This window comes from Doryrhamphus excisus, chromosome 12 (genome assembly GCF_030265055.1).
Source record: "Doryrhamphus excisus isolate RoL2022-K1 chromosome 12, RoL_Dexc_1.0, whole genome shotgun sequence".
Classification (NCBI taxonomy): domain Eukaryota; kingdom Metazoa; phylum Chordata; class Actinopteri; order Syngnathiformes; family Syngnathidae; genus Doryrhamphus; species Doryrhamphus excisus.
Window position 1 is genome coordinate 11115780 of NC_080477.1, and position 16615 is coordinate 11132394.

Below are 16615 nucleotides of genomic sequence, written 5' to 3' on the forward strand. Positions count from 1 at the left end.
GGCTGGTTTGTATATAATGTGCACCTCCTTGGTTGCATGCCAACACTTTGCTTTGACCTACCTGACCCTCATGGTGTTGCCCTCACCATTCACAAAAAAACACATGCAAATATATGACAAACTTTGCCCTTTGCAAGTGTGTATGTTAGTTGTGTAGAAAGTGACGCTGGCTCGTTCTTCCAGGAGAATAGACTGCAGGCAGCTGCATGTCTCCACACAGGCAGAGACAATAGTGGGCTGGCACACGTTTCAGAGCGGGGGTGAAAAGCTTTTGGTGAATGTGTGGTGTGTGTAGGAGGGTGGGACTTGTGTCTAATGAGGGTTCAAAAAGCTCATTAACTGCATACCATGTAAAAAGGGATCGGATAGCGCTGGCCCAGTTTTTTTTTTTGCTGTAGCACACTGACCCTGCCGACCCTCAGCTATGGAGCATTTGAGGCAGAATGTCATATTTGTCATGAGCTCATTGGAGCAGCATTGTGTGGTGATGGTAGTGAACGGGAGGTTACAGTTTAAGAATTGGAACCTATGATGTCAAAACTTCCATAATTGTAAAAATAAGTTAACCACTGATAATCATCATTCATTCATTCACTTAACTTGTTTAGGTCATGGGTGAGCTGACTTTTTCAGGCTGAATTTGGGTGATATACAAACATGTTTTTTATTGCAGTGTCAAATCAAAATAAGATTTGTTTATTTATGATACTGGTTTTGTGAGTAGAAAAGCCATTTTCTATGCCACTTATCCTCATTAGGGTTGCAGGTATGCTGGAGCCTATCCCAGCTGTCTTCGGGACAGAGGCTGGATACACCCTCAACTGGTCCCATTCATACCCATGGACAATTTGGAGTCGCCAATTAACCTAGCATGTTTTAGGAATGCGGGAGGAAACCGGAGTACCCGGAGAAAACCCACACATGCACGGGGAGAACATGCAAACTCCACACAGAGAATGGAACCCAGGTCTTCCCGATGTGGTGGTTATCTGCTAACGCAGAAAAAAACTTTGTTAAGGGAGTCTAACTGGTGTGAATGAAGCAGGCAAACAAATACTGTGCCGTGCAGGGATGAATTTTAACACCAATATAAATGAATAAATGAAGTATTACATGTTATCATGGATGTACTTAATAATGCATGTACATAAAACGATAAAACATTTGTTTTTTTAGAGGGCTTTGTAGTTGAAATAGGTACTTTCCAATGGCGTGCATTGTGAGCTAGCTCATATTAACTCATTTTCTCTTGCTAGAATGCGCAGAAAAGGGAAGGAAATATGTGTTTGTTTTTTCACACAAGGATTGTGAATGATGGACAAAATAAAAAAAAACTGCAGTTCCCATTTAAAGGGGAACACATATTTCTTTCCCTTTTCTGTGCATTATAACGCAAGGAAAATAGTTAATATAAGCTAGCTAACAATGCTGTCATTGGGACGTATAATGAAACATACACACACAGACACTGACAACAGTTACTTCCAATGTCCACTCTCATTGGGATACAGACTGATGGAATAGCTGTATCTTCCAGCACAAGATGTGTTCTCACTGTTGCACTGGTAAGTTCAAAATTGTTAACTTTTGGGCAAAATTCCCCAAAAAGCGCCATGTCCCTTTAAGGCTGCTAACTTTTATGGAACAAATCCTGCAAAAAGCGAAATGAAAAGCATAATGGGCAGAGTTAATCCTTTGATTTCATGAGGTATGCTTAGCATTCATCATGTGTTGCCATGCATGTCCGTGGTGGATCTTGGGAAGTTTCACTAAAAAGCACACACCTTTTGATTAAAGGTTCATTTCCTGTTTTTCTACAAAGAAAAATGCCAGTATTACAATGGTTAAATCCATATCATCACAGTAAAAACAAGGCCTGGCAGTACTCCCCCGAAGATGCATTTCTCTCATGATATAATTTGAGAGGCACACACTGGCTTGAGGTTTGGATCCCAGTGTGTGTTTGGGATCAGTTAATCCGCCCTCGTGCTCCTCTGGCATAAATGCCGCTGTCTAAGTGAGCGAAGAGGAGATGTTGACAGCATGAGGAAGAGCTATACAACCTCTTCCGAGCTCTCCTGCCAGAGGAGAAGTCCTAACAGCTGTTCGTGAAGTCGAGGCTTTCCCCAAGAACTCTGTTGGAAGTTTTGGGTGGGACTGGTTGACGGTGGGAGGGGTCTGATGCACTCTGGGTGGGATGATGTTAATGGTCATGGACCATGTGGAATTTGGCCCTTTGGCAAAGGAAGTCACTCTACTGCTGCTGCTGCATGTAGGACCTCCTAGTTTTGTATGGAAAAATGAACTGCTTCCTGAATCAGTGGAACTGTTTGTGTGTCGGAATCTTGGCACATGGTTTATTGTTTTGGCAAAAATATAGAGTACTTAACATGTATTTTCTCGTGTACATGTCATGGTAATGTTTTTACTTATTTGCTTTATATTAAGTTCACATTTTATTGGATGATGTCAATGCAAGAACTGTGTTGCTACAAGAAGTGGTTTGCAATGGTAGTTTTGGAAAGGTGTAAATTGGGTATCAGTGTTTACCATACTTAATTCTATGTACTTTTTAGCATCAGATTACAACAGAAGGAATGTAAGGATGGGCCGCACGGTGGTTGGCACATATAAACAAGAGTGCAAAAATGGCCATCCCAAACTTGGGGACATACTGAGGTTCAGTTTAACAGGCGCTACTAGAACAAACTCAGTGCACTATAAGTTAATTTAGCTGGGGGAAATTATGAAATATGGAGGAATCTGAACATGATATAACAAGTAAAGAAGAATCCTTTACAGCAAGTGGTGACAAATTTTGTAACTCAAACTTCTCATACTTTATATTTTAAGGGATCGTTTTAAACACAGGGTGAGCTGCAGAAACAGATGCTGTTTCTTGATAGCATGCTTTTCTCCAGCAGATATCTGCAGCTGTGCTTCCTCTCCCATACAAGATTGACAAAGTCGCCCAATATATTTCATGTATTTTTTGGCTCTGTGATCTGCTTTTAAGTCCCGACCCACCAGTTGAGAACCTCTGCTTTAGAGAGCTTGTATGCCCCACCCCAGTCAGAGGCAAAGTGCGGATAAAAAAAAAAATCATGTGCTGAGGCAGAGATTTTTGAGGAAATGATGATGTCGCTCGCCTGGTGGCAACAGAGTGGCCGGTCCTGTCGGCCACCCCCCCGTCGATGCCAAGCAGTTGACTCAAGCTGAGATAGCACTGGGATGACATAACATTGAGTCATCTGACAAACGTTTTGGAACACAAGAGTGTTGTTTAATGTGACGCTTGTGAGGGAGGAAGCGTCTAAGGACGGGAAAACATGACTCACGTTAGATACGGCATGTGGGGTAATCTGTGTGTGTCAGTGTCACTTGGTTGTTTGAAGAAATATGATATTTGTCCCCAAAGAAGCTAATTGGATGCTTCTAGAATGAGACAAAAATGTAATAGAAACATTATATTATTGTTATATTCAGACACTTCACTTGATGTTGTTGTGGATCTCTTTTTACTTTGCATATATCCAACACATTTCTGCATGTTTACTTAGATATTGTTGTACTTACGTAGAGACACATTGAAGGAATGACTGAGAGATTTTATGTGAAACTATACTGGCAAACAAGGCTTTGTAGGTCTTCACGTCACATGCCACACTGCTGAGTGCAAGAAAGGCCCTTTATACACTCTGAGCACAATTTCTTCATTTTCTGGAAGGCAATGACTTTTCTTTGTTAGAGCACACTGAACTGTGATAAGACCTTGTGGGTTTAGAGTGTGGCTAGCCCCGACTTCCTGCGGCTTGATGAAGTGTTAACTGTGATGGAAGGGCAACTGTTGATATCACATAGAGGAATAAGTGTATCAAACTTACCATGATTCCTGTGGAAATAAAAATGAAGAGTGGTCCACTCGTGGGACAAGTATCAATATTCATTACACTTTATTTTCTTTCATCCGTGTCTCTATGACAGGTTAATTTCAGCCATAGTACTCCTTCCTTCAATGCAATACAATTGTTATAGAAGGCCTGCTGTAGTTGGCTATTGCAAGTCAACAATGACATCATTGTTGCTATTAATGTCAGTGCTAGAAACTTTTCAAATGCTTTTTCAGCTGGCAACTTCAGTAAATACAGATAGCATGCAATTGAACGCTTATTATTATTATTATTATTATTGACAAAAAAATGATTAGTATCGGACTGGATCGAACTTTAGTAAATACAGATAGCATACAATTGAACGCTTATTATTATTATTATTATTATAATTATTATTGACAAAAAAAGATTAGTATCGGACTGGATCGGACCCCCCCCAAAAAATATATATATAATGCACATTTTAAAATATTAATAGAAATAAATTATATATAACCTGAACAAGTGGCACGGCGGTCGAGTGGTTAGCGCACAGACCTCACAGCTAGGAGACAAGGGTTCAATTCCACCCTCGGACATCTCTGTGTGGAATTTGCATGTTCTCCTCGTGCATGTGTGGGTTTTCTCCGGGTACTCCGGTTTCCTCCCACATTCCAAAAACATGCTAGGTTATTTGGCGACTCCAAATTGTCCATAGGTATGAATGTGAGTGTGAATGGTTGTTTGTCTATATGTGCCACCAGTCCAGCTGGGATAAGCTCCAGCACCCCTGTGACGAGGAAAAAGCGGTAGAAAATGAATGAATGAATAACCTGAACAAACCAAAAACAAAAACATGATGAAATACTATATAAGACAGCAAACCTAGTACCTACACGACATGATAGGTTCGTTTAATTATTAAAAAGCATTCAAAAGCCTTTCATTGGGTAAACAACTGCAATCAATGACCGCAATTATAACGGCTTAATCCCATACGGTGGTATCAGCATCAGTTGACTACGATAATAGCGAGGATCAAAGTGGCTTCTGCCTGGTGCCATGGATCAAGTGTGAGTAAGTGTGTGTTGCTGCCAGTTGGGTATTAAGTATCGGGATGCTTACATCTTACAGTCTAATGGCCAGTCTTGATAGAAAAGTGCTGAGCACATTCATCACTTTGCTTTTAATCACTCCACTGCATTTCCTCGAGTGCCAGCTATGATGAATTCTACCACAAGTTGTAAACATAGATGAAAATTTGAGGGGCCTGCTTGCAAATTTTGCGGATGTGAGTCCTTCATGACATGGATGGAAAACATTCCTGTTACTGAGGTAACCTGGCTAAATGCCACATAGCATACCAATGGAATGCACATGTTAAAGGGAGTTGAGGATCTGTAAAGACGCTCCCACCCATCTGGTAAAGCTCAAGAGACTAGCTGACCGCTCCTCTTACTGAAAGATAATGAGGAACTAATGAGTATCCAGGGAGTCTGCACATGCTACAATACAAGCTATCATAGCAGGAGAAACACTTGTCGTCTTTGGCCACAACATTAGATACACCTGCAGAGCCAGGTAATGCAGCTCTCACGGTGTCAGTCAAAATTTCCATTGGCCCCTCAGCAAAGTGTCATAGACATTATTGAACTAGTTCATGCGTAACAAAGAAACTGAAACAGTGATGTAAACAAGTCCTGCTTGGTGTCTGACTATCTGAAATCATCGTACAACTTAATGCAGTGATGTTAGCCGAATTGTTAGCACGATCATGTGTGCCCCTGTAAAGGTTTGCATCCTGTAGCGAGCGATTTGGTTTGTATTTATATTTTTAATTATTGCTTTAAAATAACCTTAAATGTGAATTGATCCCTTTCATTTGTCATTTACGTGCATTTACAATAGTTTTAGGCATGTAAAACTATAATTAGAAACAGGATGTCCCGATCTGATCCGGTACGATACATTTTTTTTTCAATAATAATAAGCTTTGTTATTAACATTAATACAGAAGATCAGCCGCCAATCCCAATACTGATCCTGAAGATTAGATCGGGACATCTGTAATTATAAAACTATAAAAAAGTGAGAGGCAATTGTTGATGACATCATAGACTGGCGACGAGCAGACTTCTGGTCCCAGTTGCTATTTTGCTAGCAAGGTTAGGGCGCTATGAAGGACATTTGTGATAAAATTGTTGGACTTGCATTCTATGTGAACAACATGACAAGTCCTGAGCAATATTGTACACTGACTGAGCCAAAAATGGTGTAAATTATATACATTAGCTGAAAAAAGTGAGGTGGATGCTAACCGACGTTCCTCTGTATATGAATCAACACTTAATGACAGCATTATCAGTCAACAGCCAACGTGTTTGCACATTTGAAACTGTTACTACTCCATAATGTGCTCCAATTCACCTGCTCCCCTCTGTTTTCCGGTCAGCGAGCCTCTCGGATAGTCCTGCAGACAGATGAGGCGACGGGTGTTGTTTTGGCAATTGTTCTGTGTTCACACATCAGTCTGTTTCAGCCACAGTGTCGGATCTCACATCTCATAGTCGGTTAGTTCAACAACAACTCTGACGATGGGAAAACGACATGCTTATGTTGGCCTCTCACCCTCACCGCCGATGTGCATTCACATGTGTAGTGTATTCACAAAGTTTCTCATACAGCATGCCGACTGCATAATTGATAAGTATTGTAAGTTTTCTTAATGGTTGCTGTGTGTACTTGTAAACAGGAAAACCTGGTGTATTGTTTAGTGAATGAAACGGCCCAAATAAAAATGGCTTGGAGCAAAAATGCTGGAAGGTGCTTTCAGTAAGCTCTACTGGATATGGGGGGCCATATGTAAAAATTCAATACATTTTTTTAGCGATACATTATGAATATTTCTCACATTTAACTAATTTTCCTCACATTTGATGTATAAATTAAATTGTGTTTTTTTTTATGTTCATTTTAAAGGTTTTAAAAATGTAACAAAATGCTAAAAGAAAATGCTTGATTTAAGTTTGATGAATATAAATTTAAATCTAAATTTTAAAAATAAATCTTAAATCTAAATATACGTGGTTAGAACAAATCTTCAATTTAAATATAAATGTTATGTATAAATGCAGGCGGCACGGCGCAGTGGTTAGCATGCAAACCTCACAGCTAGGAGACCACGGTTCAATTCCACCCTCGGCCATCTCTGTGTGGAGTTTATATGTTCTCCCCGTGCATGCGTGGGTTTTCTCCGGGTACTCCGGTTTCCTCCCACATTCCAAAAACATGCTAGGTTTATTGGCGACTCCAAATTGTCTATAGGTATGAATGTAAGTGTGAATGGTTGTTTGTCTATATGTGCCCTGTGATTGGCTGGAAACCAGTCCAGGGTGTACCCCGCCTCTCGCTCGAAGACACCTGGGATAGGCTCCAGCACCCCCGCGACCCTCGTGAGGAAAAAGCAGTAGAAAATGAATGAATGAATGAATGTATAAATGCTACATTTAAATGTTAAATCTTGAAATTTATCTTTCAGAGGTATGCAAATGGTATGCAAAGTAGGGATATTCCCATCAGGATTTTATGCTCCATGAGTGAAATCGGCCTGCACCGATAATACCGATCACATACATGCAGTGCAAATGTTGAAATGTACTACTATAGGCTACTATATATTAGGGGTCACAAATGTTTTTTCTTGTGAGACTTTTACAAAATGAAAATGGCCAAGAGCTACTCATTTATTTTCATATCTTATTTCAAGCCAATGAAAACCAATATGCTTGTTTTACCAGTTTTTATCATGTCATTAAGGAAAGGTTTTGTTCTTGAGATCGTAAAAACTTGACCGTTTGAGCTCCTTTTCTCTGAAAAGTGGAGCAGGCATGATTTTTCTCATTCATGACGGACAGCCTCTTTTTTTAACAGCAAGGTAAGAGAATCAGGATATTTCAACTGTTACTTTTGAGTCCATCATGTCTGAAATATTGGCCTTTTTCATGCAAGAAGATCAAAGATGACCTCATTGACAGAAAAGCAATGATGTTCTGGTTGATGTCATCCCTTTACCAGAAGATAGCACTTACTAAGCATCCCAGCTTGTTCTATATCTGCCTTCAGGGGACGTATTTGTTTTGTAGCTTTTCAGTGCTATGTTATACAGAATTATAATTCCTGATTATAGCAAATTTGTCTGTTTTTTGTATGTCATGGTTTTAGTATGGGTCACATCTGAGGAGGTCTTGAGGCCTGCTCTTATTCTATTGAAACAGTGACTATATCAGTTCCTCATGAATGGTTCATTTTTAAAATGCATCTGTGCTTGTCGCAACGCCTGGTGCAGGGCTAGCTGCCAGACAGCTGGTGGACATTTGGCGTGTCTCATGTAGAAAGTGTCCATGTGGACTGTGGGACACCTGCTGTCCATCAGCGGGAGAAGGTGTGGCATGGAAGCAGCCAACCTTTCAACAGGTGACAGTACAGCATGACTCACTGTCCAAAAGTGCTGATGACAAAGACGACGCGCACTTTTGCTCCCCAACTGATTCACATTTAGATCACACAGAGACAAATGTTTTAGTCAATTCTCCATTGTAGCTTTTGTCATCCTGCAGATAGATAAACAGAGTTAGCGTCACTAAAACGAACTCCTGCAAACATAAATATTTGAGTTTTCCTGAGTCACTTAAACAGCTGTCGCGTGACTGTTGTTCTGATCTAAAAGGTGCAACTGTATACATTTGTGTGTCTTCAGTAACAGCTGGTGCCGGCAAACACAAGGTAATGCTTTCAATTGGCTGTGCATGTTAACTAAACAACTGTTTAGCATATTATCTGGTATATATAACCAGAACAGTTCTGTCCTCTTGCCTGGCAGCTCATGATGCTGGCTGAAGCTGGCTTGCTTTGCATGCACAACACACAACCATCATGCTGACACGTTGATGGTGGCATTAAATGTTAGACATCTCAATTTCAGGCTAGTTTGACTTTTCAGAAACACCCCACGTTGGCGTAAACGTCTCCCCACCTCTGCCTTAAAAAGATGGAGGGAGACTTTTTTGGAAGTAGGAAACAGTCAACTTGGAGCTTTAAGAAGTCCAAACACAGAGTATTCAAGGCAAACTTTAAAAGCATGGCTCACAATTAAGGGAGTGAAGACAATTTTTAGCTCTTTTGCCACCAAGTGGTACTTGTATTTGGGATAGTATGCATTTTTGAGCATTTTCAATGGATTTCCAATGGATGGATTCCAAGGGATCCCAAACCATCTCAATTTGGGTGGCCATCACAGTGGTACATTTAACTCATTCAAACCCAGACGTTTTTTATTATTTTGACAGATTTTTCAAGGCACACGGAATATTGTGTTCTTAGGCTATATAGACATACCATGGACTATTTACAATTTTCACATTTGGAAATGAACTGAGCATATGCACACGTTTACTAGCGGGTGCATATGTATGTATATGTATTCAATTTCCCTTTAATGCGTAATCTCTTGAATGTTACATGGCTCCCAGCCTTTTCACTTCCTGGTTGCTGCAGAGCTTCTGTTCCAAGCCAAAGATGCATGCCGAGCTTTTATAAAATGCATTTCTGCCACCTTGTGGCCGTTTTTACAAGTGTATGAAACATAATGTCTTCTATTGTGCAAGTGTATTTTAACTCCTTTTTGTCTCTCACGCCAAAAAAAACCCCTAAAAAACTAAAATGCGTCTTTGGGAGCAAGCGGTCAGGTTGAAAAAAACTGATAAATACATCTTTGGCAGCAAATGGAGTTGGGGAGTTAATGGTCGAGCCTAACCTGCATTATAATGTTATTCTTATTCTAAAATAAGAAAAAAAGTATAATTCCAACAATATATACAATACAGCATGCACCGGTCAATCAGAAGACCGATTGCGCCTATTTTCCTAATTTTAAGGGATAAGCTGTCACTGCGTCGACAAGTAGTGTAAAGAGTCAGGTAAGTACTCAGAGGGTACTTTATATACCCTATGTATGAGAGACCTACCTAATTTGCAGCTAAATCAACAAGTTTGTATTGCGTTGCAGGTATTGTTCAGTGTTTTTCAACAAAATAAGATTAGAACATTGAAGGTGTATGAAATTGTAATCCTTGCACCCTAATATTTATGGTTGATTTTCACACTGTACTAGAATGACTATGACATGCATTGACTTTACGTCTCTATTAGTATATCCAGGCTACTGCATTTTGGTGAAGTTGAAGAACATCGTTTTTGCAGACTTCAGTAGTAGCAATTCTAATTTTGGATGTCAGTCTATTGCACATTTGTTAGTTGGAGTTCTTACATTTCCGACTTCTCAGTTGTCTGGAATGCAGACCTCAGCTGGCTTACTAGCAAGGTATCACACTAGCCAGGAACATGCCAGCACTAGTCAGGTACAATGGACTTCATTCTCTTCTGTGTGCTGTTGACATCACTCTGGTGTTCTTCTGGATTATCTGGATTATGTATTTCCTGCACTCCAATTTTCCCTCAAATTTCAGTTAAAGATGACATAATATGATATTGTGTTGGCCACACAGTCAGGAGATCGGGAAGACCTGGTTTTGATTCTCCGCTTGATCATCTCTGTGTGGAGTTTGCATGTTCTCCCTGTGCATGCGTGGGTTTTCTCCGGGTACTCCAGTTTTCTCCCACATTCCAAAAACATGCTAGGTTAATCAGTGACTCCGAATTGTCCATAGGTATGAATGTGAGTGTGAATGGTTGTTTGTGTATATGTGCCCTGTGATTGGCTGGTGACCAGTCCAGGGTGTACCCTGCCTCTCGCCCGAATACAGCTGGGATAGGCGACCCTCGTGAGGATAAGGGATGGATATATACTATTATTGGATCTCACTGAATTGTGCAGGTGTATCTAATGTGGTGACCAGTGATTGTCTTCTGGAGGTAGCATGCCACATACCCCAAATCCCGATAATAATAATCCTGATAATATTCAAAGTGCAGCACAATTCATGATGACAGCACTACCTATTCGGTAGTTATGCTTCTAAAGAGAGGAGCGACTACAGCCAAGGTCTGTCTCTGCATGTGTTGTAAGTACCTTACTTGCTGTACTAGTTTCACATGTACAAGGTTAACAAGAAATTAATTACAATCAGATCAACCCATGTAAAATGTTAAGAGGAAATATTGATAAAAGTTTGTTTGTTTGTTTGTGTCATTATTTAATCAGTCTGCTGTAACCCTTTGAAGTATTAACATAAGTCTTCAATTGTAATTCTGTAAAAATAAAGACATTATTTGTGGTAACTAATATAAAGGGCTGCTTTGAGACTAGCGATCCAGTAGGAAAAGGGCCTTTAAATGTCACTTCTTTGATTCAATGTATTTGAGGGGGTTCAAAAGTCTTCAGATTCCAGCTCACACTGATATTTAGCTGCACGATTGAAGTCTTAATGCCAGGGGTCAGGCAAGACCAGGAGGTTGGCTGTACCACTGGTTGGCTCGCTTGGTGGGACATTTATACTCTTCTTTATTCTCCCTGTGAGTGCTTTTCCTTTTACATGGCCTGGATAATACATTATGCCACTACTGTCCAACAAAGTGCCTTGCAGATACTGTATAAATCACCTACAAATATATTGAAAATAATTTATATTTGTTATGCTTTTTCCACTTTTATGACCTATAAATGTAGTATTCTCGTGTTAAAAGATGCCAAAGTTTCAGAAAATGAGGTGTGCGGATTTGGAAGTGAGCCTTAAAAGACATTTCGGATGGCTCAAAATGCTTGGTTTTAAATGCCGTGGTAAAACTGTCTCTTTGTGATGTCACAGAGGTGCAGACTTCCTTATATGGTTCATAGTTAGGAAATACTGTGGTGCGTGTGACCAATCACAGCAGAGTGGGTGGAATAAATTAAAACAGACTGTTTGGGCTGAAAGCACAAATCAAAGGATATACAGCTGGAATAGGTGCAGATTCTGGAAGATCTAAATAGTTTTCTGCGAGGGGAATTTAGTAGAACGTCACAGAAAAGGAGCGGTTGATTTGCCCACACTAACCTAAGTTATTTATGTTGTTTATTTTGTTACAAACTAGTGTTCTTCGCAATTGTTACTTGCGAGAATAGTAATGCTATGTCTGCACCGGGCCTTGCTTTAGTCTGGTGGAGCCAAACATTGGCTTGCTGTCATCTAAGGACAAGGAAGACAATATAGCGAGCAATTATTGATCTGCACATTAGACGGAAGAGTGCTTGTCAATGTTACATGCTGGGGTTCATTGAGTTCTGCATCAAGACATTGCATCAAGACATTACTGTAAACATTCACTGAAAGCAGTAAATCGTAGCATACAAAACATGCCTTATGATCATTGATCTGAACACAAAATGACAGGATCAATCAAAGCGTCATTTAGTCCAGCAGTGTGGACTATTAATTCTCCCTCCTTTTCACAAAATGGTCCCCAGTGGCTCTTTGAGCCAGCAGACATATTGTGTGCCCCCTTTCTCTCCATGTGCATTGAATAAGTGACCTTTCTATTTTGTATGAGCTCATGGGAAAAGTGGGTCTTTCCAGCGGAAGTTAAAGCCTATCCCCTCCCCTTCTTTTTCTCTTGCTCTCCCTTTCTTTGTAGCGTGGAGACGCCATCCTCCTCAGACCCTTCATTCCGCCTCTTTTCCGCAACTTCCCACTTCAAGCACTCTCAGCAAAACAATACCGCTCACACACATTCCCGATTAAATTGTGTGAAGCTTTAGACCTGTAAGATGTAGAGATATAAATGAAAGAATCAGAACCTCCTATTGTTTAGTATTTAACATTATACGTAGTATTATATTTCCAACAGGTGTTTGATGCTCTGACTGTAGGTGGTAACCAACTGATTAATTGATGGGCTCATTGTGTCTGGAAGTAGTGCACTACGGTAATTGGTTGCAACCAGAAGAGCGGTGCAGTCATTTCAATGTCAACTAGTTTGTGGCTTGAAAAGAACAACATGACATTCAAGTGGACGTCATCCATGGAACTCGTCCAGGCAGAATTCATTTGCTTAATGTGACACTGGCATGGAAACAGGCGTTCAGAACCTTCAGTGATTACTTCAGTGTTTATGTGTGCTATTATTTTTTTTATTTTATTTTATTTGGGCAAATATATGAAACATTACAGTGCATTTCTTACATCAATCAAAATATAACTTTCCATTATTTACATTTGTATTCAACTATCTGATCACAAGCCCCCCCCCCTCCCAAAAAGGAGTAGGCTGAAGTAAAAGCTTATAAATGCCTACCCGTTTTTGCAAGATATAATCATGTTCATGCCACTGTCTTGTTTTCCCCTGTTATTATTATCATTGTAATATTATTATTATTATCATTTTTATCACTATTATCATTATTGTAATATAATCTTTGTATGTATAATCTTTATAATTATTACCATCATTATTGTTATTATTATCACCATTATTATAATCATCATTAATATTACCATTTTCATCATTATAGTTGTAACAATTTTTTTATTTTTTTATTATTCATTATTTAATTTTACAGACAGATTTTACAGGCTTCTTGTAGAGTGCTGTATCATTCCATCTGTTGTTTTCTGAAATCTGCAGTATTTGTGCTTTTATTGTCAATTTATTTGCCCACTTTTTGAGCCCAAGTGTAACATTTACATATCATTTTATGGATTGCATGTGTCTAATCTTGTGCATTAAAAAACAAGAACTTGAGACTGTGTCTGGACAGGTGACCAACCCAAACATCAGTTTCTTCTTGTTAAGCCCTACCATGAGTTTTTAGACGTGCTTTTAGTTTGTGTGTGTCTAGTCTTGTGCATTAAAAATAACAAGACATTTCATTACACAACACTGCAACACAGGACTATTCCACTAAATTTTTACAATGGCCACATGCTAAGAACCAGAGGACAAAGCAATTAACAAAGCATTATTAGAGCCCTGTAGACATGACAAAACATGACTATAGTCACATTTATACTCTTTTTATTTACAACATATTGCGCAACTGCAGGGTCTTGAGACACATGCTAACTCGCAAACTAGAGAGCTAGCGACCTAAACGGTAGCCTTCAAGTTATTTCCTTTAAACTTAAATAGCCAAAAACTTACCACTTCCACACGGATAGGGAGGATAACTATTAACAGTTATTTAACCTTTAACATGAACATTAATCAAACGTAATAATTTTTTCTGGGTACATGATACCATACAGCATCCATATCAAACTTGCGCGGGCCGCACTAACATTAAACTTTCATATCAAGGCGGGGGCCTCAAACTAGTGTCCTGCGGGCCAAATTTGGCCCGCGGGCCGTGTGTTTGGTATGCCCAACCATAATCTTCATTATAACATGTTGCATAACTGTAGTTTTCCAGATTTTGTGGCTAATTTTGAGTTGCTGTGTTTATTTGTATTGTGTGATGTGTTATTATTAATAACTTGGCACACAACTTTGCGTTTTTGATTTCTTTTGTTTTAACATTACTTAGTACTGAACACATATTAGCAATAATACAGTTATAAAACATCAATCAATCAAATTCAAAATGATTTAGAAATTCACACACACCCATATTCAAAGCATTCATAAGAAAAATGTACCTGCTTGAAAATAACAGTGACTGTTTTCTCCGAAACTTTGAACACCAAATATTTTTTGCAAAATGCACAACCACTCTGAGCTCATTTTCACACCTACAGCTCGATGTTTATGTGTGTCTTTTTGCTTTCATGATTGTTCACACAAGACACAAAAACAAGTGCCATAAAGGACTCGCAGGAATAGGAGTTGAGTGACTTGTGACCTTAGGATGGTGACAAGATCAGATAAAATCTTTAAGTGCTCACTACTGACCCACAGTTGCAGTATGTCTTGGCACGTTCCACTTTAGGAAGGGGGAAGTGTGATATGTCTTGGGGTATGACGAGGTGGGGGTAAGTGTACATTTATAAACTGAACCTAATTTAAGACCTCCAAGGCTACATTTATCCTTGGCAAGTGGTAATTTTCAGTTCAGGCTCAGTGGGTTCACATTGAACATGAATACATTTGTAGCAAGTAATTAACACTAATCATTTTTTCATGGGTATTTGTTTTTGCTCCGCATCATTTCATATTATGACAACATGCAGTTGGAGGTTGACTTCACAGGTCAATGTGTTGTTTCATTATTTTTTAATGGCAAATGACAACTGCGGTTTATCTGTATTGTAGCTGAATCAGAGGATTGAGTTAGTGGTTCTAGATTGATTCAGTCATCCCAGCGACACAAACCAGACGAGCAGGAATCGGGATAAGTGACAGAGATGGAAAAGGATCTATATTTAGTGTCTGTAAAGCTGTTTTTCTGGAGAGGAAGTGGGTACATAGTGCAAGCATGATGTTGATTACACGCCTACACATATCACCCTGTCTAGCTTTCCCTGAGGCTGGCAACCAACTCTTCTAACAGACACGATTTATGGCTTCATGTTTTGACTGTGGCAGTCTGGAAAAACAAACCTGACCAGCGAACAGAGCTGGCAGATTCGATGGACTTCATTTATTAAATGTCACACTGGCAAAGTTGTTTTTTCCGGTTATTGTCATGGTAAACATTTGGCTCAAAAGCTTTGCATAATAAAGGTTTTTTTTTTATTGATTTAATTCCATTTTGATTGATTGTTAATCCATTCATCAGTTCAGTTTTCAAGGAGCAGCTGTTTGGATCATGAATTTGGTGATCTGAGGACATCGAAATTGACAACCATGACTCTGTTATTGTGTTGATCATAAGATGAATCAATCAATTAACCAATACTATCGTTTACAAAATCCATCCTAATGTTTCATCAACAAATCAATCCTGTTTTCATGGTGAAAAGAGGCCTAAATGTTCTCCTGGTATTGAGCGAACATTTGTTTGTGTGTGTATGTGGGTGTGGGTGGGTGGAGCGCTGGAATGCTAAAGGGGAACTGAGTGACAGGTTTGGACTGTGGAAGGTAGGCGGGGTCCCAGAACATGTTGTCTGTGACATCACCGACACTTGGCCTGCAACAGAGGTGGAGTTTCCTTCCTGCAAAAGCTGCCACCTTGCAAGCTATATCGAAACTGTGCTGCATAAGAACCTTTACTCCATCTGTTTTTATTTAATAAGCCTAAATCTAAATTCAACATCACTACTGATCACAGATTATTATTATTACCTTCTGTTTGAATTAACCTGGTAGACATGAGGGCACATGCCTATGATCATGTCAGACTGCTCTAATGACTTGCTTAAGGGAAACTTCATTCCAAAGTATAAGTGGTGTAGTAGTGAAAGTATTTTGGAGTAAATGTTCATTCTGCTCCAGTTAGACATTGAGGGGAAGGTTTCCCCACAATATCGATTTATGAATATCATTCAATGCATGTTTACAGTAATATCAATACAAGGTAATTTAAGTGATATATAGTTATATATTTTTTGTTAAAAATGATAAAATGAACAGAATAAAACAATTATTTTAATATCTTTCCTATAGGCTGCACGTCGACAAAGTGGTTAGCGCGCAAGCCACACAGCTAGAAGACCGGAGTTTGATTCCATCCTCTGCCATCTCTGTGTGGAGTTTGCATGTTCTCCCCGTGCATGCGTGGGTTTTCTCCGGGTACTCCGGTTTCCTCCCACATTCCAAAAACATGCTAGGTTAATTGGAGACTCCAAATTGTCCATAGGTATGAATGTGAGTGT

The 16615-nt window shown here is 39.4% G+C and overlaps 1 protein-coding gene across 1 annotated transcript in view; it reads left to right on the plus strand.

The window, feature by feature from the left end:
• Positions 1-16615, plus strand: part of rras2 (RAS related 2) — a 29578-nt gene that overhangs the window by 997 nt on the left and 11966 nt on the right. The gene's annotated exons all lie outside the window — the stretch shown is intronic.